The sequence below is a fragment of the Schistocerca gregaria genome, chromosome 9, assembly GCF_023897955.1.
Source record: "Schistocerca gregaria isolate iqSchGreg1 chromosome 9, iqSchGreg1.2, whole genome shotgun sequence".
NCBI lineage: Eukaryota > Metazoa > Arthropoda > Insecta > Orthoptera > Acrididae > Schistocerca > Schistocerca gregaria.
Genome location: NC_064928.1, coordinates 5801874 through 5829740, shown reverse-complemented (window position 1 = coordinate 5829740; position 27867 = coordinate 5801874).

The following is a 27867-nucleotide window of genomic DNA, read 5'->3' as shown; positions in this document are numbered from 1 at the left end:
TGATGAAACACAGAAATTGCATCGGGATTGAATACAACAGTCACCATGTGCACTTTCCTCCATGTTAGTAATGTCTCAAACAGTCTACGCTTTGATCGTTCCCTCGAAGACCAGTGGTAGTTTCTGATTCACATCTGGAGGCATTCTGTAATCTGTAGACTATCAGAGTGTTGATGAATTACAGAAATTACAACGGGATTGAATACAACAGTCACCATGCGCACTTTCCTCCATGGTAGTAATGTCTCAAACAGTCTACGCTTTGATCGTTCCCTGGAAGATCAGTAGTAGTTTCCGATGCACGTCTGGTGGCATTATGTAATCTGTGGACTATCAGAGTGTTGAACGAACACAGAAATTGCATCGGGATTGAATACAACAGTCACCATGCGCACTTTCCTCAATGGGAGTAATGTCTAAAATAGTCTACACTTTGATCGTTCCCTGGGAGACCAGTAGTAGTTTCCGATGCACATCTCGATGCATTCTGTAATCTGTGGACCTTCAAAGTGTCGATGAAACACAGAAATTTCATCGGGATTGAATACAACAGTCAGCATGCGCACTTTCCTCCATGGGAGTAGTGTGTCAAACAGTCTACTCTTTGATCGTTCCCTGGAAACCAGAAGTAGTTTCCGATGCACATCTGGAGGCATTCTGTAATCTGTGGACTGTCAGAGTATTGATGAAATACACAAATTCCATCGGTATTGAATACAACAGTCACCATGCGCACTTTCCTCCACGGGTGTAATGTCTCAAACAGTCTACGCTTTGATCGTTCCCTGGAAGACCAGTAGTAGTTTCCGATGCACGTCTGGTGGTATTCTGTAATCTGTGGACGATCAGAGTGTTGATGAATCACAGAAATTCCATCGGGATTGAATACAACAGTCACCATGCACACTTTCCTCCACGGGAGTAATGTCTCAAATAGTCTACGCGTTGATCGTTCCCTGGAAGACCAGTAGTAGATTCCGATGCACATCTGGATGCATTCTGTAATCTGTGGACCTTCAAAATGTTGATGAAAAACAGAAATTGCATCGGGAGTGAATACAACAGTCACCATGCGCACTTTTCTCCATGGGCGTAATGTGTCAAACAGTCTACTCTTTGATCGTTCCTTGGAAACCAGAAGTAGTTTCCGATGCACATCTGGAGGCATTCTGTAATCTGTGGACTGTCAGAGTGTTGATGAAATACACAAATTCCATCGGTATTGAATACAACAGTCACCATGCGCACTTTCCTCCACGGGTGTAATGTCTCAAACAGTCTACGCTTTGATCGTTCCCTGGAAGACCAGTAGTAGTTTCCGATGCACGTCTGGTGGTATTCTGTAATCTGTGGACGATCAGAGTGTTGATGAAACACAGAAATTCCATCGGGATTGAATACAACAGTCACCGTGCACACTTTCCTCCACGGGAGTAATGTCTCAAATAGTCTACGCTTTGATCGTTCCATGGAAGACCAGTGGTAGTTACTGTTTCACATCTGGAAGCATTCTGTAATGTGTAGACTATCAGAGTGTTGATGAAACACAGAAATTGCAACGCGATTGAATACAACAGTCACCATGCGCACTTTTCTCCATGAGAGTAATGTCTCTAATATTTTACAATGTGATCGTTACCTGGAAGACCAGTAGTAGTTTCCAATGCACATCTGGAGGCATTCTGTAATCTGTGGACTGTCAGTGTAGTGATGAAATACTCAAATTGCATCGGGATTGAATACAACATTCACCATGCGCACTTTCCCCCATGGCAGTAGTGTGTCAAACAGTCTACGCTTTGATCGTTCCCTGGAAACCAGAAGTAGTTTCCGATGCACATCTGGAGGCATTCTGTAATCTGTGGACCTTCAAAGTGTTGATGAAACACAGATATTTCATCGGGATTGAATACAACAGTCACTATGCGCACTTTCCTCCAACGGGGTAGTGTGTCAAACAGTCTACGCTTTGATCGTTCCTGGAAACCAGAAGTAGTTTCCGATGCACATCTGGAGGCATTCTGTAATCTGTGGACTGTCAGAGTGATATGAAATACACAAATTGCATCGGGATTGAATACAACAGTCACCATGTGCACTTTCCTCCACGGGAGTAATGTCTCAAATAGTGTACGCTTTGATCGTTCCCTGGAACACCAGTAGTAGTTTCCGATGCACATCTGGAGGTATTCTGTAATGTGTAGACAATCAGAGTGTTGATGAAACACAGAAATTGCATCGGGATTGAATACAACTGTCACCATGCGCACTTTCCTCCATGGGAGTAATGTCTCTAACGGTCTACGCTTTGATCGTTCCCTGGAAGACCAGTAGTAGTTTCCGATGCACATCTGGAGGCATTCTGTAATCTGTGTACTATCGGAGTGTTGATGAAACACAGAAATTTCATCGGGATTAAATACAACAGTCACCTTGCGCACTTTCCTCCATGGGAGTAATGTCTCAAACAGTCGACGCTTTGATCGTTCCCTGGAAGACCAGTAGTAGTTTCCGATGCACATCTGGAGGCATTCTGTAATCTGTGGAGTAACAGAGTGTTGATGAAACACAGAAATTGCATCGGGATTGAATACAACAGTCACCATGCGCACCTTCCTCCATGGGAGTTATGTCTCAAAGAGTTAAAGCTTTGATCGTTCCCTAGAGAACCAGAAGTAGTTTCCGATGCACATCTGGAGGCATTCTGTAATCTGTGGACTATCAGTGTGTTGATAAAACTCAGAAATAGCATCGGGATTGAATACAACAGTCACCATGCGCACTTTCCTCCACGGGAGTAATGTCTCATACAGTCTACGCTTTGATCGTTCCCTGGAAGACCAGTAGTAATTTCCGATGAACATCTGGGGGCATTCTGTAATCTGTGTACTATCAGAGTGTTGATGAAACACAGAAATTTCATCGGGATTGAATACAACAGTCACCATGCGCACTTTCCTCCATGGGCGTAATGTGTCTAACAGTCTACGCTTTGATCGTTCCCTGGAAGACCAGTAGTAGTTTCCGATATATATCTGGAGGCATTCTGTAATCTGTGGACTATCAGAGTGTTGATGAAACACAGAAATTTCATCGACATTAAATACAACAGTCACCATGCGCCCTTTCCTCCATGAGAGTAATGTCTCAAACAGTCTACGCTTTGATCGTTCCCTGGAAGACCAGTAGTAGTTTCCGATGCACTTCTGGAGGCATTCTGTAATCCGTGGACTATCAGAGTGTTGATGAAACACAGAAATTGCATCGGGATAAAATACGACAGTCACCATGCGCACTTTTCTCCATGGGAGTAATGTCTCTAACAGTCTACGCTTTGATCGTTCCCTGGAAGACCATAAGTAGTTTCTGATGCACATCTGGAGGCTTTCTGTAATCTGTGGACTATCAGAGTGTTGATGAAATACAGAAATAGCATCAGGATTGAATACCACAGTCACCATGAGCACTTTCCTCCATGGGAGTAATGTCTCAAACAGTCTACGCTTTGATCGTTCCCTGGAAGACCAGTAGTAGTTTCCGATGCACATCTGGTGGCACTCTGTAGTCTGTGGACTATCAGAGTGTTGATGAAACACAGAAATTGCACGGGATTGAATACAACAGTCACCATGCGCACTTTCCTCCATGGGAGTAATGTCTCTAACTTTTTACACTGTGATCGTTCCCTGGAAGACCAGTAGTAGTTTCCAATGCACATCTGGTGGCATTCTGTAATCTGTGGACAATCAGAGTGTTGATGAAACACAGAAATTTAATCGGGATTAAATTCAACAGTTACCATGCGCACTTTCCTCCATGGGAGTAATGTCTCAAACAGTCTACACTTTGATCGTTCCCTGGAAGACCAGTAGTAATTTACGATGCACATCTGGAGGCATTCTGTAATCTGTGGACTATCAGAGTGTTGATGAAACACAGAAATTGCATCGGGATTGAATACAACAGTCACCATGTGCACTTTCCTCCATAGGAGTTGTGTGTCAAACAGTCTACGTTTTGATCGTTCCCTGCAAGACCAGAAGTAGTTTCCGATGCACATCTGGAGGTAATCCGTATTGTGTGGACTATCAGAGTGTTGATGAAACACAGAAATTGCATCGGTATTGAATATAACAGTCACCATGCGCACTTTCCTCCATGGGAGTAATGTCTCTAATAGTCTACGCTTTGATCGTTCCCTGGAAGACCAGCAGTAGTTTCCGATGCACATCTGGAGGCATTCTGTAATCTGTGTACTATCAGAGTGTTAATGAAACACAGAAATTGCATCGGGATTGAATACAACAGTCACCATGCGCACTTTCCTCCATGGGAGTAATGTCTCTAATAGTCTACGATTTGATCGTTCCCTGGAAGGGCAGTAGTTGTTTCCAATGCACATCTGGATGCATTTTGTAATCTGTGGACCTTCAAAGTGTTGATGAAACACAGAAATTGCATCGGGATTGAATACAACAGTCACCTTGCGCACTTGCCTCCATGTTAGTAATGTCTCAAACAGTCTACGATTTGATCGCTCCCTGGAAGACCAGTGGTAGTTTCCGATGCACATCTGGAGGCATCCTGTAATCTGTGGAGTATCAGAGTGTTGATGAAACACCGAAATTGCATCGGGATTGAATACAACAGTCACCATGCGCACATTCCTCCATGGGAGTAATGTCTCAAACAGTCTACTCTTTGATCGTACCCTGGAAGATCAGTAGTAGTTTAAGATGCACATCTGGAGGCATTCTGTAATCTGTGGACTATCAGAGTGTTGATGAAACACAAAAAATTGCATCGGGATTGAATACAAAAGTCACCATGCGCAGTTTCAACCATGAGAGTAGTGTCTCAAACAGTCTACGCTTTTATCATTCCCTGGAAGACCAGTAGTAGTTTCCGATGCACGTCTGGTGGCATTCTGTAATCTGGACTATCAGAGTGTTGATGAAACAGAGAAACTAGATAGGGATTGAATACAACAGTAACCATCCCTACTTTCCTCCACGGGATTAATGTCTCAAGCAGTCTACGCTTTGATCGTTCCCTTGAAGTCCAGTAGTAGTTTCCGATGCACATCCTGTTCATTCTGTAATCTGTGGACTATCAGAGTGTTGATGAAACACAGAAATTGCATCGGGATTGAATACAACAGTCACCATGCGCACTTTCCTCCACGGGAGTAAAGTCTGAAACAGTCTACGCTTTGATCGTTCCCTGGAAGACCTGTAGTAGTTTCCGATGCACATCCTGTTCATTCTGGAATCTGTGGGCTATCAGAGTGTTGATGAAACACAGGAATTGCATCGGAATTGAATACAACAGACACCATGCACACTTTCCTCCACGGGAGTAATGTCTCAAACAGTCTACGCTTTGATCGTTCCCTGGAAGACCAGTAGTAGTTTCCGATGCACATCTGGTGGCATTGTGTAATTTGTAGACTATCAGAGTGTTGATAAAACACAGAAATTGCATTGGGATTGAATACAACAGTCACCATGCACACTTTCCTCCATGGTAGTAATTTCTCTACCATTTTACCCTGTGATCGTTCCCTGGAAGACCAGTAGTAGTTTCCAATACAGATCTGGAGGCATTCTGTAATCTGTGGACTATCAGAGTGTTGATGAAACACAGAAATTTCATCGGGATTAAATACAACAGTCACCATGCTCACTTTCCTCCATGGGAGTAATGTCTCAAACAGTCGACGCTTTGATCGCTCCCTGGAAGACCAGTAGTAATTTCCGATGCACTTCTGGAGGCATTCTGTAATCTGTGGACTATCAGATTGTTGATGAAACACAGAAATTTCATCGGTATTAAATACAACAGTCACCATGCTCACTTTCCTCCATGGGAGTAATGTCTCAAACAGTCGACGCTTTGATCGCTCCCTGGAAGACCAGTAGTAGTTTCCGATGCACATCTGGAGGCATTCTGTAATCTGCGGGGTATCAGAGTGTTGACGAAACACAGAAATTGCATCGGGATTGAATGCAACAGTCACCATGCGCACTTTCCTCCATGGGAGTAGTGTGTCAAACAGTTTAGGCTTTGATCGTTCCCTGGAAGACCAGAAGTAGTTTCTGATGCACATATGGAGGCATTCTGTAATCAGTGGACTATCAGAGTATTGATGAAACACAGAAATTGCATCGGGATGAAATACAAAAGTCACTATGCGCACTTTCCTCCACGGGAGTTATGTCTCAATCAGTCTACGCTTTTGTCGTTCCCTGGAAGACCAGTAGTAGTTTCCGATGCACATCTGGTGGCATTGTGTAGTTTGTAGACTATCAGAGTGTTGATGAAACACAGAAATTGCATCTGGATTGAATAAAACTGTCACCATGCGCACTTTCCTCCATGGTAGTAATGTCTAACATTTTACCCTGTGATCGTTCCCTGGAAGACCAGTAGTAGTTTCCAATGCACATCTGGAGGCATATTGTAATCTGTGGAATATCAGAGTGTTGATGAACACCGACATTTCATCGGGATTAAATACAACAGTTACCATGCGCACTTTCCTCCATGGGAGAAATGTCTCAAACAGTCTACGCTTTGATCGTTCCCTGGAAGACCAGTAGTAATTTCCGATGCACATCTGGAAGCATTCTGTAATCTGTGGACTATCAGAGTGTTGATGAAACACAGAAATTGCATCGGGATTGAATACAACAGTGACCATGCGCACATCCCTCCATGGGAGTAGTGTGTCAAACAGTCTACGCTTTGATCGTTCCCTGGAAGATCAGAAGTAGTTTCCGATGCACATCTGGAGGCATTCTGTAATCTGTGGACTGTGTGAGTGTTGATGAAATACACAAATTGCATCGGGATTGAATACAACAGTCACCATGCGCACTTTCCTCCACGGGAGTTTTGTCTCAAAGAGTCTACGCTTTGATCGTTCCCTGGAATGCCAGTAGTAGTTTCCGATGCACATCTGGAGGCATTCTGTAATCTGTGTACTATCAGAGTGTTGATGAAACACAGAAATTTCATCGGGATTGAATACAACAGTCACCATGCGCACTTGATTCCATGTTAGTAATGTCTCAAACAGTCTACGCTTTGATCGCTCCCTGGAAGACCAGTGGTAGTTTTCGATGCACATCTGGAGGCATTCTGTAATCTGTTGACTATCAGAGTGTTGATGAAACACAGATATTGCATCGGGATAGAATACAACAGTAACCATGCCCACTTTCCTCCATGGGAGTAATGTCTCAAACAGTCTACGCTTTGGTCGTTCCCTGGAGGACCAGTAGTAGTTTCCGATTCACATCTGGAGGCATTCTGTAATCTGTGGACTATCAGAGTGTTGATCAAACACAGAAATTGCTTCGGGATTGAATACAAAAGTCACCATGCGCACTTCCTTCCATGAGAGTAGTGTCTCAAACAGTCTACGCTTTGGTCGTTCCCTGGAGGACCAGTAGTAGTTTCCGATTCACATCTGGAGGCATTCTGTAATCTGTGGACTATCAGAGTGTTGATCAAACACAGAAATTGCTTCGGGATTGAATACAACAGTCACCATGCGCACTTTCCTCCATGGGAGTAATGTCTCTAATAGTCTACGCTATGATCGTTCCCTGGAATACCAGTAGTAGTTTCCGATGCACATCTGGAGGCATTCTGTAATCTGTGTACTATCAGAGTGTTGATGAAAACCGACATTTCATCGGGATTAAATACAACAGCTACCATGCGCACTTTCCTAAATGGGAGTAATGTCTCAAACAGTCTACGCTTTGATCGTTCCCTGGAAGACCAGTGGTAATTTCCGATGCACTTCTGGAGGCATTCTGTAATCTGTGGACTATCACAGTGTTGATGAAACACAGAAATTTCATCGGGATTAAATACAACAGTCACCATGCTCACTTTCCTCCATGGGAGTAATGTCTCAAACAGTCTACGCTTTGAACGTTCCCTTTAAGACCAGTAGTAGTTTCCGATGCACATCTGGAGGCATTCTGTAATCTGTGGACTATCAGAGTATTGATGAAACACAGATATTGCATCGGGATTGAATACAAAAGTCACCATGCGCACTTTCCTCCACGGGAGTAATGTCTCAAACAGTCTACGTTTTGGTCGTTCCCTGGAAGACCAGTAGTAGTTTCCGATGCACATCTGGTGGCATTGTGTAATTTGTAGACTATCAGAGTGTTGATGAAACAAAGAAATTGCATCGGGATTGAATACAAAAGTCACCATGCGCACTTTCCTCCATGGGAGTAATGTCTCAAACAGTCGACGCTTTGATCGTTCCCTGGAAGAACAATAGTAGTTTCCGAGGCACATCTGGAGGCATTCTGTAATCTGCGGAGTATCAAAGTGTTGACGAAACACAGAAATTGCATCGGGATTGAATGCAACAGTCACCATGCGCACTTTCCTCCATGGGAGTAGTGTGTCAAACAGTCTACGCTTTGATCGTTCCCTGGAAGACCAGTAGTAGTTTCCGATGCACATCTGGTGGCATTGTGTAATTTGTAGACTATCAGAGTGTTGATGAAACACAGAAATTTCATGGGGATTGAATACAACAGTCTCCATGCGCACTTTCCTCCATGGGAGTATTGTCACTAACAGTCGACGCTGTGATCGTTCTCTGGGAGACCACTAGTAGTTTCCGATGTACATCTGGAGGCATTCTGTAATCTGTGGTCTTTCAGAGTGTTGATGAAACACAGAAATCGCATCGGGACTGAATACAACAGTCACCATGAGCACTTTCCTCCTTGGGAGTAATGTCTGAACAGTCTACGCTTTGACCGTTCCCTGGAAGACCAGAAGTAGTTTCCGATGCGCATCTGGAGGCATTCTGTAATCTGTGGACTATCAGAGTGTTGATGAAACACAGAAATTGCATCGGGACTGAGTACAACAGTCACCACGCGCACTTTCCTCCACGGGAGTAATGTCTCAAAAAGTCTACGCTTTGATCGTTCCCTGGAAGACCAGTAGTAGTTTCCGATGCACATCTGGTGGCATTCTGTAATCTGTGGACTATCAGAGTGTTGATGAAACACAGAAATTGCATCGGGACTGAATACAACAGTCACCACGCGCACTGTCTCCATGGGAGTAATGTCTCAAACAGTCTAAGCTTTGATCGTTCACTGGGAGAACAGTAGTGGTTTCCGATGCACGTCTGGTGGCATTCTGTAATCAGTGGACTGTCAGAGTGTTGATGAAACACAGAAATTTCATCGGGATAAAATACAACAGTCACCATGCGCACTTTCCTCCATGGGAGTAATGTCTCAAACAGTCTACGCTTTGAACGTTCCCTGGAAGACCAGTAGTAGTTTCCGATGCACTTCTGGAGGCATTCTGTAATCTGTGGACTATCAGAGTGTTGATGAAACACAGAAATTGGATCGAGATTGCATACAACAGTCACCATGCGCACATTCCTACATGGGAGTATTGTCTCAAACAATTTACGCTTTGATGGTTCCCAGGAAGACCAGTAGTAGTTTCCGATGCGCATCTGGAGGCATTCTGTAATCTGTGGACTATCAGGGTGTTGATGAAACACAGGAATTGGATCAAAATTGCATACAACAGTCACCATGAACACATTCCTCCATGGGAGTAATGTCTCAAACAATCTACGCTTTGATCGTTCCCAGGAAGACCAGTAGTAGTTTCCGATGCACATCTGGTGGCATTCTGTAATCTGTGGACTATCAGAGTGTTGTTGAAACACAGAAATTGCATCGGGACTGAATACAACATTCACCACGCGCACTTTCCTCCACGGGAGTAATGTCTCAAAAAGTCTACGCTTGGATCGTTCCCTGGAAGATCAGTAGTAGTTTCCGATGCACGTCTGGTGGCATTCCGTAATCTGTGGACTATCAGATTGTTAACGAAACACAGAAATTGCATCGGGATTGATTACAACAGTCACCATGCGCGCTTTCCTCCATTTGAGTAATGTCTCAAACAGTCTACGCTTTGATCGTTCAATGGAGGACCAGTAGTAGTTTCTGATGCACATCTGGAGGCATTCTGTAATATGTGGACTAACAGAGTGTTGATGAAACAAAGAAATTGCATCGGGATTGAATACAACAGTCGCCATGCGCACTTTCTTCCATGAGAGTAGTGTCTCAAACAGCCTACGCTTTGATCGTTCCCATGAAGACCAGTAGTAGTTTCCGATGCACGTCTCGTGGCATTCTGTTATCTGTGGACTATCAGAGTGTTGAAGAAACACCGAAAATGCATCGAGATTGAATACAACAGTCACCATGCGCACTTTCCTCCACGGGAGTAATGTCTCAAAGAGTCTACGCTTTGATCGTTCCCTGGAAGACCAGTAGTAGATTCCGATGCACATATGGAGGCATTATGAAATCTGTGGACAAGCTGAGTGTTGATGATACCCTGAAATTGCATCGGGATTCAATACAACAGTCGCCATGTGCACATTCCTCCACGGGAGTAATGTGTCAAACAGTCTACGCTTTGATCGTTCCCTGGAAGACCAGTAGTAGTTTCCGATGCACATCTGGTGGCATTCCTTAATCTGTGGACTATCAGATTGTTGACGAAACACAGAAATTGCTTCGGGATTGAATACAACAGTCACCATGCGCGCTTTCCTCCATGGGAGTAATGACTCAAACAGTCTACGCTTTGATCGTTCCCTGGAGGACCAGTAGTAGTTTCTGATGCACATCTGGAGGCATTCTGTAATCTGTGGACTAACAGAGTGTTGATGAAACACAGAAATTGCATCGGGATTGAATACAACAGTACCATGCGTACTTTCTTCCATGAGAGTAGTGTCTCAAACAGTCTACGCTTTGATCGTTCCCTGGAAGACCAGTAGTAGTTTCCGATGCACGTCTGGTCTCATTCTGTTATCTGTGGACTATCAGAGTGTTGATGAAACACCGAAAAAGCATCGAGTTTGAATACAACAGTCACCATGCGCACTTTCCTCCACAGGAGTAATGTCTCAAAGAGTCTACACCTTGATCGTTCCCTGGAAGACCAGTAGTAGTTTCCGATGCTCATCTGGAGGCATTCTTTAATCTGTGGACTATCAGAGTGTTGATGAAACACAAAGAATTGGACTGGGATTGAATACAACAGTCACCATGCGTACTTTCATCCATGAGAGTAGTGTCTCAAACAGTCTACGATTTGATCGTTTCCTGGAAGACCAGTAGTAGTTTCCGATTCACGTCTGGTGGCATTCTGTAATCTGTGGAATATCAGAGTTTTGATGAAACACAGAAATTGCTTCGGGATTGAATTCAACAGTCACCAATCGCACTTTCCTCCACGGGACTAATGTCTCTAACAGTCTACGCTTTGATCGTTCCCTGGAAGACCAGCAGTAGTTTCCGATGCACATCCCGTTCATTCTGTAATCTGTGGACTATCAGAGTGTTGATGAAACACAAAAATTGCATCGGGATTGAATACAACAGTCACAATGCGCACTTTCCTCCACAGGAGTAATGTCTCAAACAGTCTACGCTTTGATCATTCCCTGGAAGACCAGTAGTAGTTTCCGATGCACATCTGGAGGCACTCTGTAATCTGTGGACTATCAGAGTGTTGATGAAACACAGAAATTGCATCGCGATTGATTACAACAGTCACCATGCGCACTTTCCTCCACAGAAGTAATGTCTCAAACAGTCGACGCTTTGATCGCTAACTGGAAGACCAGTAGTAGTTTCCGATGCACATCTGGTGGCATTCCTTAATCTGTTGACTATCAGAGTGTTGACGAAACACCGAAATTGCATCGGGATTGAATATAACAGTCACCATGCGCACTTTCCTCCATGGGAGTAATGTCTCAAATAGTCTACGCTTTGATCGTTCCCTGGAACCAGTAGTAGTTTCCGATGCAAATCTGGATGCATTCTGTAATCTGTGGACTAACAGAGTGTTAATGAAACACAGAAATTGCATCTGGATTGAATACAACAGTCACCATGCGCACTTTCCTCCACAGGAGTAATGTCTCAAACAGTCGACGCTTTGATCGCTCCCTGGAAGACCAGTAGTAGTTTCCGATGCACATCTGGATGCATTCTGTAATCTGTGGACCTTCAAAGTGTTGATGAAACACAGAAATTGCATCGGGATTGAATACAACAGTACCATGCGTACTTTCTTCCATGAGAGTAGTGTCTCAAACAGTCTACGCTTTGATCGTTCCCTGGAAGACCAGTAGTAGTTTCCGATGCACGTCTGGTTTCATTCTGTTATCTGTGGACTATCAGAGTGTTGATGAAACACCTAAAATGCATCGAGATAGAATACAACAGTCACCATGCGCACTTTCCTCCACGGGAGTAATGTCTCAAAGAGTCTACACCTTGATCGTTCCCTGGAAGACCAGTAGTAGTTTCCGATGCTCATCTGGAGGCATTCTGTAATCTGTGGACTATCAGAGAGTTGATGAAACACAAAGAATTGAATTGGGATTGAATACAACAGTCACCATACGTACTTTCATCCATGAGAGTACTGTCTCAAACAGTCGACGTTTTGATCGTTCCCTGGAAGAGCAGTAGTAGTTTCCGATTCACGTCTGGTGGCATTCGGTAATCTGTGGAATGTCAGAGTTATGATGAAACACAGAAATTGCTTCGGGATTGAATTCAACAGTCACCATCCGCACTTTCCTCCACGGGACTAATGTCTCAAACAGTCTACGCTTTGATCGCTCCCTGGAAGACCAGTAGTAGTTTCTGATGCACATCCGGTTCGTTCTGTAATCTGTGGACTATCAGAGTGTTGATGAAACACAGAAATTGCATTGGGATTGAATACAACATTCACCATGCGCACTTTCCTCCACAGGAGTATTGTCTCAAACAGTCTACGCTTTGATCATTCCCTGGAAGACCAGTAGTAGTTTCCGATGCACATCTGGTGGCATTCCTTAATCTGTGGACTATCAGAGTGTTAATGAAACACAGAAATTGCATCGGGATTGAATAAAACAGACACCATGCGCACTTACCTCCGTGGAAGTAATGTGTCAAATAGTCTACACTTCGATCGTTCCCTGGAAGACCAGTAGTAGTTTCCGGTGCACATCTGGATGCATTCTGTAATCTGTGGGCCTTCAAAGTGTTGTTGAAACACAGAAATTGCATCGGCATTGAATACAACAGTAACCATGAACACTTGCCTCCATGTTAGTAATGTCTTAAACACTCTACCCTTTGATCGCTCCCTGGAAGACCAGTGGTAGTTTCTGATGCACATCTGGAGGCATTCTGTAATCTGTGGACTATCAGAGTGTTGATGAAACACAGAAATTGCATAGAGATTGAATACAACAGTCACCATGCGCACTTTCCTCCACAGGAGTAATGTCTCAAACAGTCTACGCTTTCATCGTTCCCTTGAAGACCAGTAGTAGTTTCCGATGCACATCCTGTTTATTCTGTAATCTGTGGATTATCAGAGTGTTGATGAAACACAGAAATTGCATCGGGATTGAATACAAAAGTCACCATGCGCACTTTCCTCCATGGGAGTAATGTCTGAAACAGTCTACGCTTTGATCGTTCCCTGGAAGACCAGTAGTAGTTTCCGATGCACATCCGGTTCATTCTGTAATCTGTGGAATATCAGAGTGTTGATGAAACACAGAAATTGCATCGGGATAGAATACAACAGTCACCATGCCCACTTTCCTCCTTGGGAGTAATGTCTCAAACAGTCTACGCTTTGATCGTTCCCTGGAGGACCAGTAGTAGTTTCCGATTCACATCTGGAGGCATTCTGTAATCTGTGGACTATTAGAGTGTTGATCAGACACAGAAATTGCTTCGGGATTGAATACAACAGTCACCATGCGCTCTTTCTTCCATGACAGTAGTGTCTCAAACAGTCTACGCTTTGATCTTTCCAAGGGAGACCAGTAGTAGTTTCCGATGCACATCTCGTGCCATTCTGTAATCTGTGGACTATCAGAGTGTTGATGAAACACAGAAATTGAATCGGGATTGAATGCAACAGTCACCATGCGCACTTTCCTCCACGGGAGTAATGTCCCAAACAGTCGACGGTTTGATCGTACCCTCTAAGACCAGTAGTAGTTTCAGATGCACATCTGGTGGCATTCCTTAATCTGTGGACTATCAGAGTGTTGATGAAACACAGAAATTGCATCGGGATTAAATAAAACAGACACCATGCTCACTTTCATCCATGGAGGTAATGTGTCAAATAGTCTACGCTTCGATCGTTCCCTGGAAGACCAGTAGTAGTTTCCGATGCACATCTAAATGCATTCTGTAATCTGTGGACCTTCAAAGTGTTGATGAAACACAAAAAATTGCATCGGGATTGAATACAACAGTCACCATGCGCAGTTTCAACCATGAGAGTAGTGTCTCAAACAGTCCACGCTTTGATCATTCCCTGGAAGACCAGTAGTAGTTTCCAATGCACGTCTGGTGGCATTCTGTGATCTGTGGACTATCAGAGTGTTGATGAAACACAGGAATTGCATCTGAATTGAATACAACAGTCACCATGCGCACTTTCCTCCACGGGAGTAATGTCTCAAACAGTCTACGCTTTGATCGTTCCCTGGAAGACCAGTAGTAGTTACCGATGCACATTTGGTGGTATTGTGTAATTTGTAGACTATCAGAGTGTTGATGAAACACAGAAATTGCATCAGGATTGAATACAACAGTCACCATGCGCACTTTCCTCCATGGTAGTGATGTCTCTAACATTTTTCCCTGTGATCGTTCCCTGGAAGACCAGTAGTAGTTTCCAATGCACATCTGGAGGCATTCTGTAATCTGTGGACTATCAGAGTGTTGATGAACACCGAAATTTCATCGGGATGAAATACAACAGTTACCATGCGCACTTTCCTCCATGGGAGTAATGTCTCAAACAGTCTACGGTTTGATCGTTCCCTGGAAGACCACTGGTAATTTCCGATGCACATCTGGAGGCATTCTGTAATCTGTGGACTATCAGTGTGTTGATGAAACACAGAAATTGCATTGGGATTGAATACAACAGTCACCTTGCGCACATCCCTCCATGGGAGTAGTGTGTCAAACAGTCTACGCTTTGATCGTTCCCTGGAAGATCTGAAGTAGTTTCCGATGCACATCTGGAGGCATTCTGTGATCTGTGGACAAGCTGAGTGTTGATGATACCCAGAAATTGCATCAGGATTCAATACAACAGTCGCCATGTGCACTTTCCTCCACGGGAGTAATGTCTCAAGCAGCCTACGCTTTGATCGTTCCCTTAAAGACCAGTAGTAGTTTCTGATGCACATCCTGTTAATTCTGTAATCTGTGGACTATCAGGGTGTTGATGAAACACAGAAATTGCATCGGGATTGAATACAACAGTCACCATGCACACTTTCCTCCACGGGAGTAATGTCTCAAACAGTCTACGCTTTGATCGTTCCCTGGAAGACCAGTAGTAGTTTCCGATGCACATCTGGTGGCATTGTGTAATTTGTAGACTATCAGAGTGTTGATGAAACACAGATATTGCATCGGGATTGAATACAACAGTCACCATGCGCACTTTCCTCCATGGTAGTAATGTCTAACATTTTACCCTGTGATCGTTCCCTGGAAGACCAGTAGTAGTTTCCAATGCACATCTGGAGGCATTTTGTAATCTGTGGAATATCAGAGTGTTGATGAACACCGACATTTCATCGGGATTAAATACAACAGTTACCATGCGCACTTTCCTAAATGGGAGTAATGTCTCAAACAGTCTACGCTTTGATCGTTCCCTGGAAGACCAGTAGTAATTTCCGATGCACATCTGGAGTCATTCTGTAATCTGTGGACTATCAGAGTGTTGATGAAACACAGAAATTTCATCGGGATTAAATACAAAAGTCACCATGCGCACTTTCCTCCATGGGAGTAATGTCTCAAACAGTCGACGCTTTGATCGTTCTCTGGAAGACCAGTAGTAGTTTCCAATGCACATTTGGAGGCATTCTGTAATCTGCGGGGTATCAGAGTGTTGACGAAACACAGAAATTGCATCGGGATTTAATGCAACAGTCACCATGCGCACTTTCCTCCATGGGAGTAGTGTGTCAAACAGTTTAGGCTTTGATCGTTCCCTGGAAGACCAGAAGTAGTTTCTAATGCACATCTGGAGGCATTCTGGAATCTGTGGACTATCAGAGTATTGATGAAACACAGAAATTGCATCGGGATTGAATACAAAAGTCACCATGCGCACTTTCCTCCACGGGAGTTATGTCTCAAACAGTCTACGATTTGGTCGTTCCCTGGAAGACCAGTAGTAGTTTCCGATGCACATCTGGTGGCATTGTGTAATTTGTAGACTATCAGAGTGTAGATGAAACACAGAAATTGCATCTTGATTGAATACAACAGTCACCATGCGCACTTTCCTCCATGGTAGTAATGTCTAACATTTTACCCTGTGATCGTTCCCTGGAAGACCAGTAGTAATTTCCGATGCACATCTGGAGGCATATTGTAATCTGTGGAATATCAGAGTGTTGATGAACACCGACATTTCATCGGGATTAAATACAACAGTTACCATGCGCACTTTCCTCCATGGGAGTAATGTCTCAAACAGTCTACGCTTTGATCGTTACCTGGAAGACCAGTAGTAGTATCCGATGCACATCTGGAGATATTCTGTAATCTGTGTACTATCAGAGTGTTGATGAAACACAGAAATTTCATCGGGATTAACTACATCAGTCACCATGCGCACTTTCCTCCACGGGAGTAATGTCTCAAACAGTCTACGCTTTGATCGTTCCCTGGAAGACCAGTAGTAGTTTCCGATGCACATCCGGTTCATTCTGTAATCTGTGGAATATCAGAGTGTTGATGAAACACAGAAATTGCATCGGGATAGAATACAACAGTCACCATGCCCACTTTCCTCCTTGGGAGTAATGTCTCAAGCAGTCTACGCTTTGATCGTTCCCTGGAGGACCAGTAGTAGTTTCCGATTCACATCTGGAGGCATTCTGTAATCTGTGGACTATTAGAGTGTTGATCAGACACAGAAATTGCTTCGGGATTGAATACAACAGTCACCATGCGCTCTTTCTTCCATGACAGTAGTGTCTCAAACAGTCTACGCTTTGATCTTTCCAAGGGAGACCAGTAGTAGTTTCCGATGCACATCTCGTGCCATTCTGTAATCTGTGGACTATCAGAGTGTTGATGAAACACAGAAATTGAATCGGGATTGAATGCAACAGTCACCATGCGCACTTTCCTCCACGGGAGTAATGTCCCAAACAGTCGACGGTTTGATCGTACCCTCTAAGACCAGTAGTAGTTTCAGATGCACATCTGGTGGCATTCCTTAATCTGTGGACTATCAGAGTGTTGATGAAACACAGAAATTGCATCGGGATTAAATAAAACAGACACCATGCGCACTTTCATCCATGGAGGTAATGTGTCAAATAGTCTACGCTTCGATCGTTCCCTGGAAGACCAGTAGTAGTTTCCGATGCACATCTAAATGCATTCTGTAATCTGTGGACCTTCAAAGTGTTGATGAAACACAAAAAATTGCATCGGGATTGAATACAACAGTCACCATGCGCAGTTTCAACCATGAGAGTAGTGTCTCAAACAGTCCACGCTTTGATCATTCCCTGGAAGACCAGTAGTAGTTTCCAATGCACGTATGGTGGCATTCTGTGATCTGTGGACTATCAGAGTGTTGATGAAACACAGGAATTGCATCTGAATTGAATACAACAGTCACCATGCGCACTTTCCTCCACGGGAGTAATGTCTCAAACAGTCTACGCTTTGATCGTTCCCTGGAAGACCAGTAGTAGTTACCGATGCACATTTGGTGGTATTGTGTAATTTGTAGACTATCAGAGTGTTGATGAAACACAGAAATTGCATCAGGATTGAATACAACAGTCACCATGCGCACTTTCCTCCATGGTAGTGATGTCTCTAACATTTTTCCCTGTGATCGTTCCCTGGAAGACCAGTAGTAGTTTCCAATGCACATCTGGAGGCATTCTGTAATCTGTGGACTATCAGAGTGTTGATGAACACCGAAATTTCATCGGGATGAAATACAACAGTTACCATGCGCACTTTCCTCCATGGGAGTAATGTCTCAAACAGTCTACGGTTTGATCGTTCCCTGGAAGACCACTGGTAATTTCCGATGCACATCTGGAGGCATTCTGTAATCTGTGGACTATCAGTGTGTTGATGAAACACAGAAATTGCATTGGGATTGAATACAACAGTCACCATGCGCACATCCCTCCATGGGAGTAGTGTGTCAAACAGTCTACGCTTTGATCGTTCCCTGGAAGATCTGAAGTAGTTTCCGATGCACATCTGGAGGCATTCTGTGATCTGTGGACAAGCTGAGTGTTGATGATACCCAGAAATTGCATCGGGATTCAATACAACAGTCGCCATGTGCACTTTCCTCCACGGGAGTAATGTCTCAAGCAGCCTACGCTTTGATCGTTCCCTTAAAGACCAGTAGTAGTTTCCGATGCACATCCTGTTCATTCTGTAATCTGTGGACTATCAGGGTGTTGATGAAACACAGAAATTGCATCGGGATTGAATACAACAGTCACCATGCACACTTTCCTCCACGGGAGTAATGTCTCAAACAGTCTACGCTTTGATCGTTCCCTGGAAGACCAGTAGTAGTTTCCGATGCACATCTGGTGGCATTGTGTAATTTGTAGACTATCAGAGTGTTGATGAAACACAGATATTGCATCGGGATTGAATACAACAGTCACCATGCGCACTTTCCTCCATGGTAGTAATGTCTAACATTTTACCCTGTGATCGTTCCCTGGAAGACCAGTAGTAGTTTCCAATGCACATCTGGAGGCATTTTGTAATCTGTGGAATATCAGAGTGTTGATGAACACCGACATTTCATCGGGATTAAATACAACAGTTACCATGCGCACTTTCCTAAATGGGAGTAATGTCTCAAACAGTCTACGCTTTGATCGTTCCCTGGAAGACCAGTAGTAATTTCCGATGCACATCTGGAGTCATTCTGTAATCTGTGGACTATCAGAGTGTTGATGAAACACAGAAATTTCATCGGGATTAAATACAAAAGTCACCATGCGCACTTTCCTCCATGGGAGTAATGTCTCAAACAGTCGACGCTTTGATCGTTCTCTGGAAGACCAGTAGTAGTTTCCAATGCACATTTGGAGGCATTCTGTAATCTGCGGAGTATCAGAGTGTTGACGAAACACAGAAATTGCATCGGGATTTAATGCAACAGTCACCATGCGCACTTTCCTCCATGGGAGTAGTGTGTCAAACAGTTTAGGCTTTGATCGTTCCCTGGAAGACCAGAAGTAGTTTCTAATGCACATCTGGAGGCATTCTGGAATCTGTGGACTATCAGAGTATTGATGAAACACAGAAATTGCATCGGGATTGAATACAAAAGTCACCATGCGCACTTTCCTCCACGGGAGTTATGTCTCAAACAGTCTACGATTTGGTCGTTCCCTGGAAGACCAGTAGTAGTTTCCGATGCACATCTGGTGGCATTGTGTAATTTGTAGACTATCAGAGTGTAGATGAAACACAGAAATTGCATCTTGATTGAATACAACAGTCACCATGCGCACTTTCCTCCATGGTAGTAATGTCTAACATTTTACCCTGTGATCGTTCCCTGGAAGACCAGTAGTAATTTCCGATGCACATCTGGAGGCAATCTGTAATCTGTGGACTATCAGAGTGTTGATGAAACACAGAAATTGCATCGGGATTGAATACAACAGTCACCATGCAGACTTCCCTCCATGGGAGTAGTGTGTCAAACAGTCTACGATTTGATCGTTCCCTGGAAGACCAGAAGTAGTTTCCGATGCACATCTGGAGGCATTCTGTAATCTGTGGAGTGTGTGAGTGTTGATGAAATACACAAATTGCATCGGGATTGAATACAACAGTCACCATGCGCACTTTCCTCCACGGAAGTAATGTCTCAAACAGTCTACGCTTTGATCGTTCCCTGGAAGACCAGTAGTGGTTTCCGATGCACATCTGGAGGTATTCTGTAATGTGTGGACTATCAGAGTGTTGATGAAACACAGAAATTGCACGGGATTGAATACAACAGTCACCATGCGCACTTTCCTCCATGGGAGTAATGTCTCTAACAGTCTACGCTTTGATCGTTACCTGGAAGACCAGTAGTAGTATCCGATGCACATCTGGAGATATTCTGTAATCTGTGTACTATCAGAGTGTTGATGAAACACAGAAATTTCATCGGGATTAACTACAACAGTCACCATGCGCACTTTCCTCCACGGGAGTAATGTCTCAAACAGTCGACGCTTTGATCGTTCCCTGGAAGACCAATAGTATTTTCCGATGCACATCTGGAGGCATTCTGTAATCTGCGGAGTATCAGAGTGTTGACGAAACACTGAAATTGCATCGGGATCGAATGCAACAGTCACCATGCGCACTTTCCTCCATGGGAGTAGTGTGTCAAACAGTCTACGCTTTGATCGTTCCCTGGAAGACCAGAAGTAGTTTCTGATGCACATCTGGAGGCATTCTGTGATCTGTGGACTGTCAGAGTGTTGATGAATTAAACAAATTGCATCGGGATTGAATACAAAAGTCACCATGTGCACTTTCCTCCACGGGAGTTATGTCTCAAACAGTCTACGCTTTGATTGTTCCCTGGAATACCAGTAGTAGTTTCCAATGCACATCTGGAGGCATTCTGTAATCTGTGTACTATCAGAGTGTTGATGAAACACAGAAATTTCATCGGGATTGAATACAACAGTCTCCATGCGCACTTTCCTCCATGGGAGTAATGTCTCTAACAGTCGACGCTTTGATCGATCTCTGGGAGACCACTAGTAGTTTCCGATGTACATCTGGAGGCATTCTGTAATCTGTGGACTAACAGAGTGTTGATGAAACACTGAAATTGCATCGGGATTGCATACAACAGTCACCATGCGCACATTCCTCCATGGGAGTAATGTCTCAAACAATCTACGCTTTGATCGTTCCCAGGAAGACCAGTAGTAGTTTCCGATGCACATCTGGTGGCATTCTGTAATCTGTGGACTATCAGAGTATTGATGAAACACAGAAATTGCATCGGGACTGAATACAACAGTCACCACGCGCACTTTCCTCCACGGGAGTAATGTCTCAAAAAGTCTACGCTTTGATCGTTCCCTGGAAGATCAGTAGTAGTTTCCGATGCACGTCTGGTGGCATTCTGTAATCTGTGGACTATCAGATTGTTAACGAAACACAGAAATTGCATCGGGATAGAATACAACAGTCACCATGCGCGCTTTCCTCCATGGGAGTAATGTCTCAAACAGTCTACGCTTTGATCGTTCCCTGGAGGTCCAGTAGTAGTTTCTGATGCACATCTGGAGGCATTCTGTAATCTGTGGACTAACAGAGTGTTGATGAAACAAAGAAATTGCATCGGGATTGAATACAACAGTCGCCATGCGCACTTTCTTCCATGAGAGTAGTGTCTCAAACAGCCTACGCTTTGATCGTTCCCATGAAGTCCAGTAGTAGTTTCCGATGCACGTCTCGTGGCATTCTGTTATCTGTGGACTATCAGAGTGTTGATGAAACACCGAAAATGCATCGAGATTGAATACAACAGTCACCATGCGCACTTTCCTCCACGGGAGTAATGTCTGAAACAGTCTACGCTTTGATCGTCCCCTGGAAGACCAGTAGTAGTTTCCGATGCTCATCTGGAGGCATTCTGTAATCTGTGGACTATCAGAGTGTTGATGAAACACAAAAAAAAACGCTTTGATCGTTCCCATGAAGACCAGTAGTAGTTTCCGATGCTCGTCTCGTGGCATTCTGTTATCTGTGGACTATCAGAGTGTTGATGAAACACCGAAAATGCATCGATATTGAATACAACAGTCACCATGCGCACTTTCCTCGATGGTAGTAATGTCTCTAACAGTCGACGCTTAGATCGTTCTCCTGAAGACCACTAGTAGTTTCCGATGCACATCTGGAGGCATTCTGTAATCTGTGGACTATCAGAGTGTTGACGAAACAGAGAAATCGCATCGGGACTGATTACAACAGTCACCATGAGCACGTTCCTCCATGGGAGTAATGTTTCAAACAGTCTACGCTTTGATCGTTCCCTGGAAGACCAGAAGTAGTTTCCGATGCACATCTGGAGGCATTGTGTAATCTGTGGACTATCAGAGTGTTGATGAAACACAGTAATTGGACGGGATTGAATACAACAATCACCATATGCACATTCCTCCATGGGAGTAATGTCTCAAACAGTCTACGCTTTGATCGTTCCCAGGAAGGCCAGTAGTAGTTTCCGATGCACATCTGGTGGCATTCTGTAATCTGTGGACTATCAGAGTGTTGATGATACACAGAAATTGCATCGGGACTGAATACAACAGTCACCACGTGCACTGTCCTCCATGGGAGTAATGTCTCAAACAGTCTAAGCCTTGATCGTTCACTGGAAGATCAGTAGTAGTTTCCGATGCACGTCTGGTGGCATTCTGTAATCTGTGGACTATCAGAGTGTTAATGAAACACAGAAATTTCATCGGGATTAAATACAAAAGTCACCATGCGCACTTTCCTCCATGGGAGTAACGTCTCAAACAGTCTACGCTTTGATCGTTCCCTGGAACACCATAAGTAGTTTCTGATGCACATCTGGAGGCATTCTGTAATCTGTGGACTATCAGAGTGTTGATGAAACACAGAAATTGCATCGGGATTAAATACAACAGTCACCATGTGCTATTACTTCCATGGGAGTAATGTCTCAAACTGTCTACGCTTTGATCGTTCCCTGGAAGACCAGTAGTAGATTCCGATGCACATATAGAGGCATTATGAAATCTGTGGACAAGCTGAGTGTTGATGATACCCAGAAATTGCATCGGGATTCAATACAACAGTCGCCATGTGCACTTTCCTCCACGGGAGTAATGTCTCAGACAGTCTACGCTTTGATCATTCCCCGGAAGACCAGTAGTAGTTTCAGATGCACATCTGGTGGCATTCTGTAATCTGTGGACTATCAGAGTGTTGATGAAACACAGAAATTGCATCGAGATTGAATACAACAGTCACCATGCGCACTTTCCTCCACAGGAGTAATGTCTCAAACAGTCGACGCTGTGATCGCTACCTGGAAGACCAGTAGTAGTTTCCGATGCACATCTGGTGGCATTCCTTAATCTGTGGACTATCAGATTGTTGACGAAACACAGAAATTGCTTCGGGATTGAATACAACAGTCACCATGCGCGCTTTCCTCCATGGGAGTAATGACTCAAACAGTCTACGCTTTGATCGTTCCCTGGAGGACCAGTAGTAGTTTCTGATGCACATCTGGAGGCATTCTGTAATCTCTGGACTAACAGAGTGTTGATGAAACACAGAAATTGCATCGGGATTGAATACAACAGTACCATGCGTACTTTCTTCCATGAGAGTAGTGTCTCAAACAGTCTACGCTTTGATCGTTCCCTGGAAGACCAGTAGTAGTTTCCGATGCACGTCTGGTCTCATTCTGTTATCTGCGGACTATCAGAGTGTTGAAGAAACACCGAAAATGCATCGAGATTGAATACAACAGTCACCATGCGCACTTTCCTCCACGGGAGTAATGTCTCAAAGAGTCTACACCTTGATCGTTCCCTGGAAGACCAGTAGTAGTTTCCGATGCTCATCTGGAGGCATTCTTTAATCTGTGGACTATCAGAGTGTTGATGACACACAAAGAATTGAATTGGGATTGAATACAACAGTCACCATGCGCACTTTCATCCATGAGATTAGTGTCTCAAACAGTCTACGTTTTGATCGTTCCCTGGAAGACCAGTAGTAGTTTCCGATTCACGTCTGGTGGCATTCTGTAATCTGTGGAATATCAGAGCTGTGATGAAACACAGAAATTGCTTCGGGATTGAATTCAACAGTCACCATCCGCACTTTCCTCCACGGGACTAATGTCTCAAACAGTCTACGCTTTGATCGTTCCCTGGAAGACCAGCAGTAGTTTCCGATGCACATCCCGTTCATTCTGTAATCTGTGGACTATCAGAGTGTTGATGAAACACAGAAATTGCATCGGGATTGAATACAACAGTCACCATGCGCACTTTCCTCCACAGGAGTAATGTCTCAAACAGTCTACGCTTTGATCATTCCCTGGAAGACCAGTAGTAGTTTCAGATGCACATCCGGTGGCATTTTGTAATCAGTGGACTATCAGAGTGTTGATGAAACACAGAAATTGCATCGGGATTGAATTCAAAAGTCACCATGCGCACTTTCCTCCACAGGAGTAATGTCCCAAACAGTCGACGCTTTGATCGTTCCCTCTAAGACCAGTAGTAGTTTCCGATGCACATCTGGTGGCATTCCTTAATCTGTGGACTATCAGAGTGTTGATGAAACACAGAAATTGCATCGGGATTGAATAAAACAGACACCATGCGCACTTTCCTCCATGGAGGTAATGTGTCAAATAGTCTACGCTTCGATCGTTCCCTGGAAGACCAGTAGTAGTTTCCGATGCACATCTAAATGCATTCTGTAATCTGTGGACCTTCAAAGTGTTGATGAAACACAGAAATTGCATCGGGATTGAATACAACAGTCACCATGCGCACTTGCCTCCATGTTAGTAATGTCTCAAACACTCTACGCTTTGATCGCTCCCTGGAAGACCAGTGGTTGTTACCGATGCACATCTTGAGGCATTCTGTAATCTGTGGACTATCAGAGTGTTGATGAAACACAGAAAATGCATCGCGATTGATTACAACAGTCACCATGCGCACTTTCCTCCACAGGAGTAATGTCTCAAACAGTCGACGCTTTGATCGCTAACTGGAAGACCAGTAGTAGTTTCCGATGCACATCTGGTGGCATTCCTTAATCTGTGGACTATCAGAGTGTTGACGAATCACAGAAATTGCATCGGGATTGAATATAACAGTCACAATGCGCACTTTCCTCCATGGGAGTAATGTCTCAAATAGTCTACGCTTTGATCCTTCCCTGGAAGACCAGTAGTAGTTTCCGATGCAAATCTGGATGCATTCTGTAATCTGTGGACAATCAGAGTGTTAATGAAACACAGAAATTGCATCGGGATTGAATACAACAGTCACCATGCGCACTTTCCTCCACAGGAGTAATGTCTCAAACAGTCGACCCTTTGATCGCTCCCTGGAAGACCAGTAGTAGTTTCCGATGAACATCTGGATGCATTCTGTAATCTGTGGACCTTCAAAGTGTTGATGAAACACAGAAATTGCATCGGGATTGAATACAACAGAATCATGCGTACTTTCTTCCATGAGAGTAGTGTCTCAAACAGTCGACCCTTTCATCGCTCCCTGGAAGACCAGTAGTAGTTTCCGATGCACATCCGGTTCATTCTGTAATCTGTGGACTATCAGAGTGTTGATGAAACACAGAAATTGCTTCGGGATTGAATACAAAGTCACCATGCACTCTTTCTTCCATGAGAGTAGTGTCTCAAACAGTCTACGCTTTGATCTTTCCAAGGGAGACCAGTAGTAGTTTCCGATGCACATCTCGTGGCATTCTGTAATCTGTGGACTATCAGAGTGTTGATGAAACACAGAAATTGCATCGGGATTTAATGCGACAGTCACCATGCGCACTTTCCTCCACGGGAGTAATGTCTCAAACAGTCTACGCTTTGATCGTTCCCTGGAAGACCAGTAGTAGTTTCCGATGCACGTCTGGTGGCATTCTGTAATCTGTGGACTATCAGAGTGTTGATGAAACACAGAAATTGCATAGGGATTGAATACAACAGTCACCATCCGCACATTCCTTCAAGGGAGTAATGTCTCAAACAGTCTACGCTTTGATCGTTTCCTAGAAGACCAGTAGTAGTTTCCGATGCACATCCGGTTTAGTCTGTAATCTGTGGTCTATCAGAGTGTTGATGAAACACAGAAATTGCATCGGGATTGAATACAACAGTCACCATGCGCACTTTCGTCCACGGGAGTAATGTCTCAAACAGTCTACGCTTTGATCGTTCCCTGGAAGACCAGTAGTACTTTCCGATGCACATCCGGTTCATTCTGTAATCTGTGGACTATCAGAGTGTTGATGAAACACAGAAATTGGATCGGGATTGAATACAACAGTCACCATGCGCACTTTCCTCCACGGGAGTAATGTCTCAAACAATCTACGCTTTGATCGTTCCCCGGAAGACCAGTAGTAGTTTCCGATGCTCATCTGGAGGCATTCTGTAATCTGTGGACTATCAGAGAGTTGATGAAACACAAAGAATTGAATTGGGATTGAATACAACAGTCACCATCCGCACTTTCCTCCACGGGACTAATGTCTCAAAGAGTCTACGCTTTGATCGTTCCCTGGAAGACCAGTAGTAGTTTCAGATGCACATCCGGTGGCATTTTGTAATCAGTGGACTATCAGAGTGTTGATGAAACACAGAAATTGCATCGGGATTGAATTCAAAAGTCACCATGCGCACTTTCCTCCACAGGAGTAATGTCCCAAACAGTCGACGCTTTGATCGTTCCCTCTAAGACCAGTAGTAGTTTCCGATGCACATCTGGTGGCATTCCTTAATCTGTGGACTATCAGAGTGTTGATGAAACACAGAAATTGCATCGGGATTGAATAAAACAGACACCATGCGCACTTTCCTCCATGGAGGTAATGTGTCAAATAGTCTACGCTTCGATCGTTCCCTGGAAGACCAGTAGTAGTTTCCGATGCACATCTAAATGCATTCTGTAATCTGTGGACCTTCAAAGTGTTGATGAAACACAGAAATTGCATCGGGATTGAATACAACAGTAACCATGCGCAGTTGCCTCCATGTTAGTAATGTCTCAAACACTCTACGCTTTGATCGCTCCCTGGAAGACCAGTGGTAGTTTCCGATGCACATCTTGAGGCATTCTGTAATCTGTGGACTATCAGAGTGTTGATGAAACACAGAAAATGCATCGCGATTGATTACAACAGTCACCATGCGCACTTTCCTCCACAGGAGTAATGTCTCAAACAGTCGACGCTTTGATCGCTAACTGGAAGACCAGTAGTAGTTTCCGATGCACATCTGGTGGCATTCCTTAATCTGTGGACTATCAGAGTGTTGACGAAACACAGAAATTGCATCGGGATTGAATATAACAGTCACAATGCGCACTTTCCTCCATGGGAGTAATGTCTCAAATAGTCTACGCTTTGATCGTTCCCTGGAAGACCAGTAGTAGTTTCCGATGCAAATCTGGATGCATTCTGTAATCTGTGGACAATCAGAGTGTTAATGAAACACAGAAATTGCATCGGGATTGAATACAACAGTCACCATGCGCACTTTCCTCCACAGGAGTAATGTCTCAAACAGTCGACCCTTTGATCGCTCCCTGGAAGACCAGTAGTAGTTTCCGATGCACATCTGGATGCATTCTGTAATCTGTGGACCTTCAAAGTGTTGATGAAACACAGAAATTGCATCGGGATTGAATACAACAGTACCATGCGTACTTTCTTCCATGAGAGTAGTGTCTCAAACAGTCTACGCTTTGTTCGTTCCCTGGAAGACCAGTAGTAGTTTCCAATGCACGTCTGGTTTCAATCTGTTATCTGTGGACTATCAGAGTGTTGATGAAACACCGAAAATGCATCGAGATAGAACACAACAGTCACCATGCGCACTTTCCTCCACGGGAGTAATGTCTCAAAGAGTCTACACCTTGATCGTTCCCTG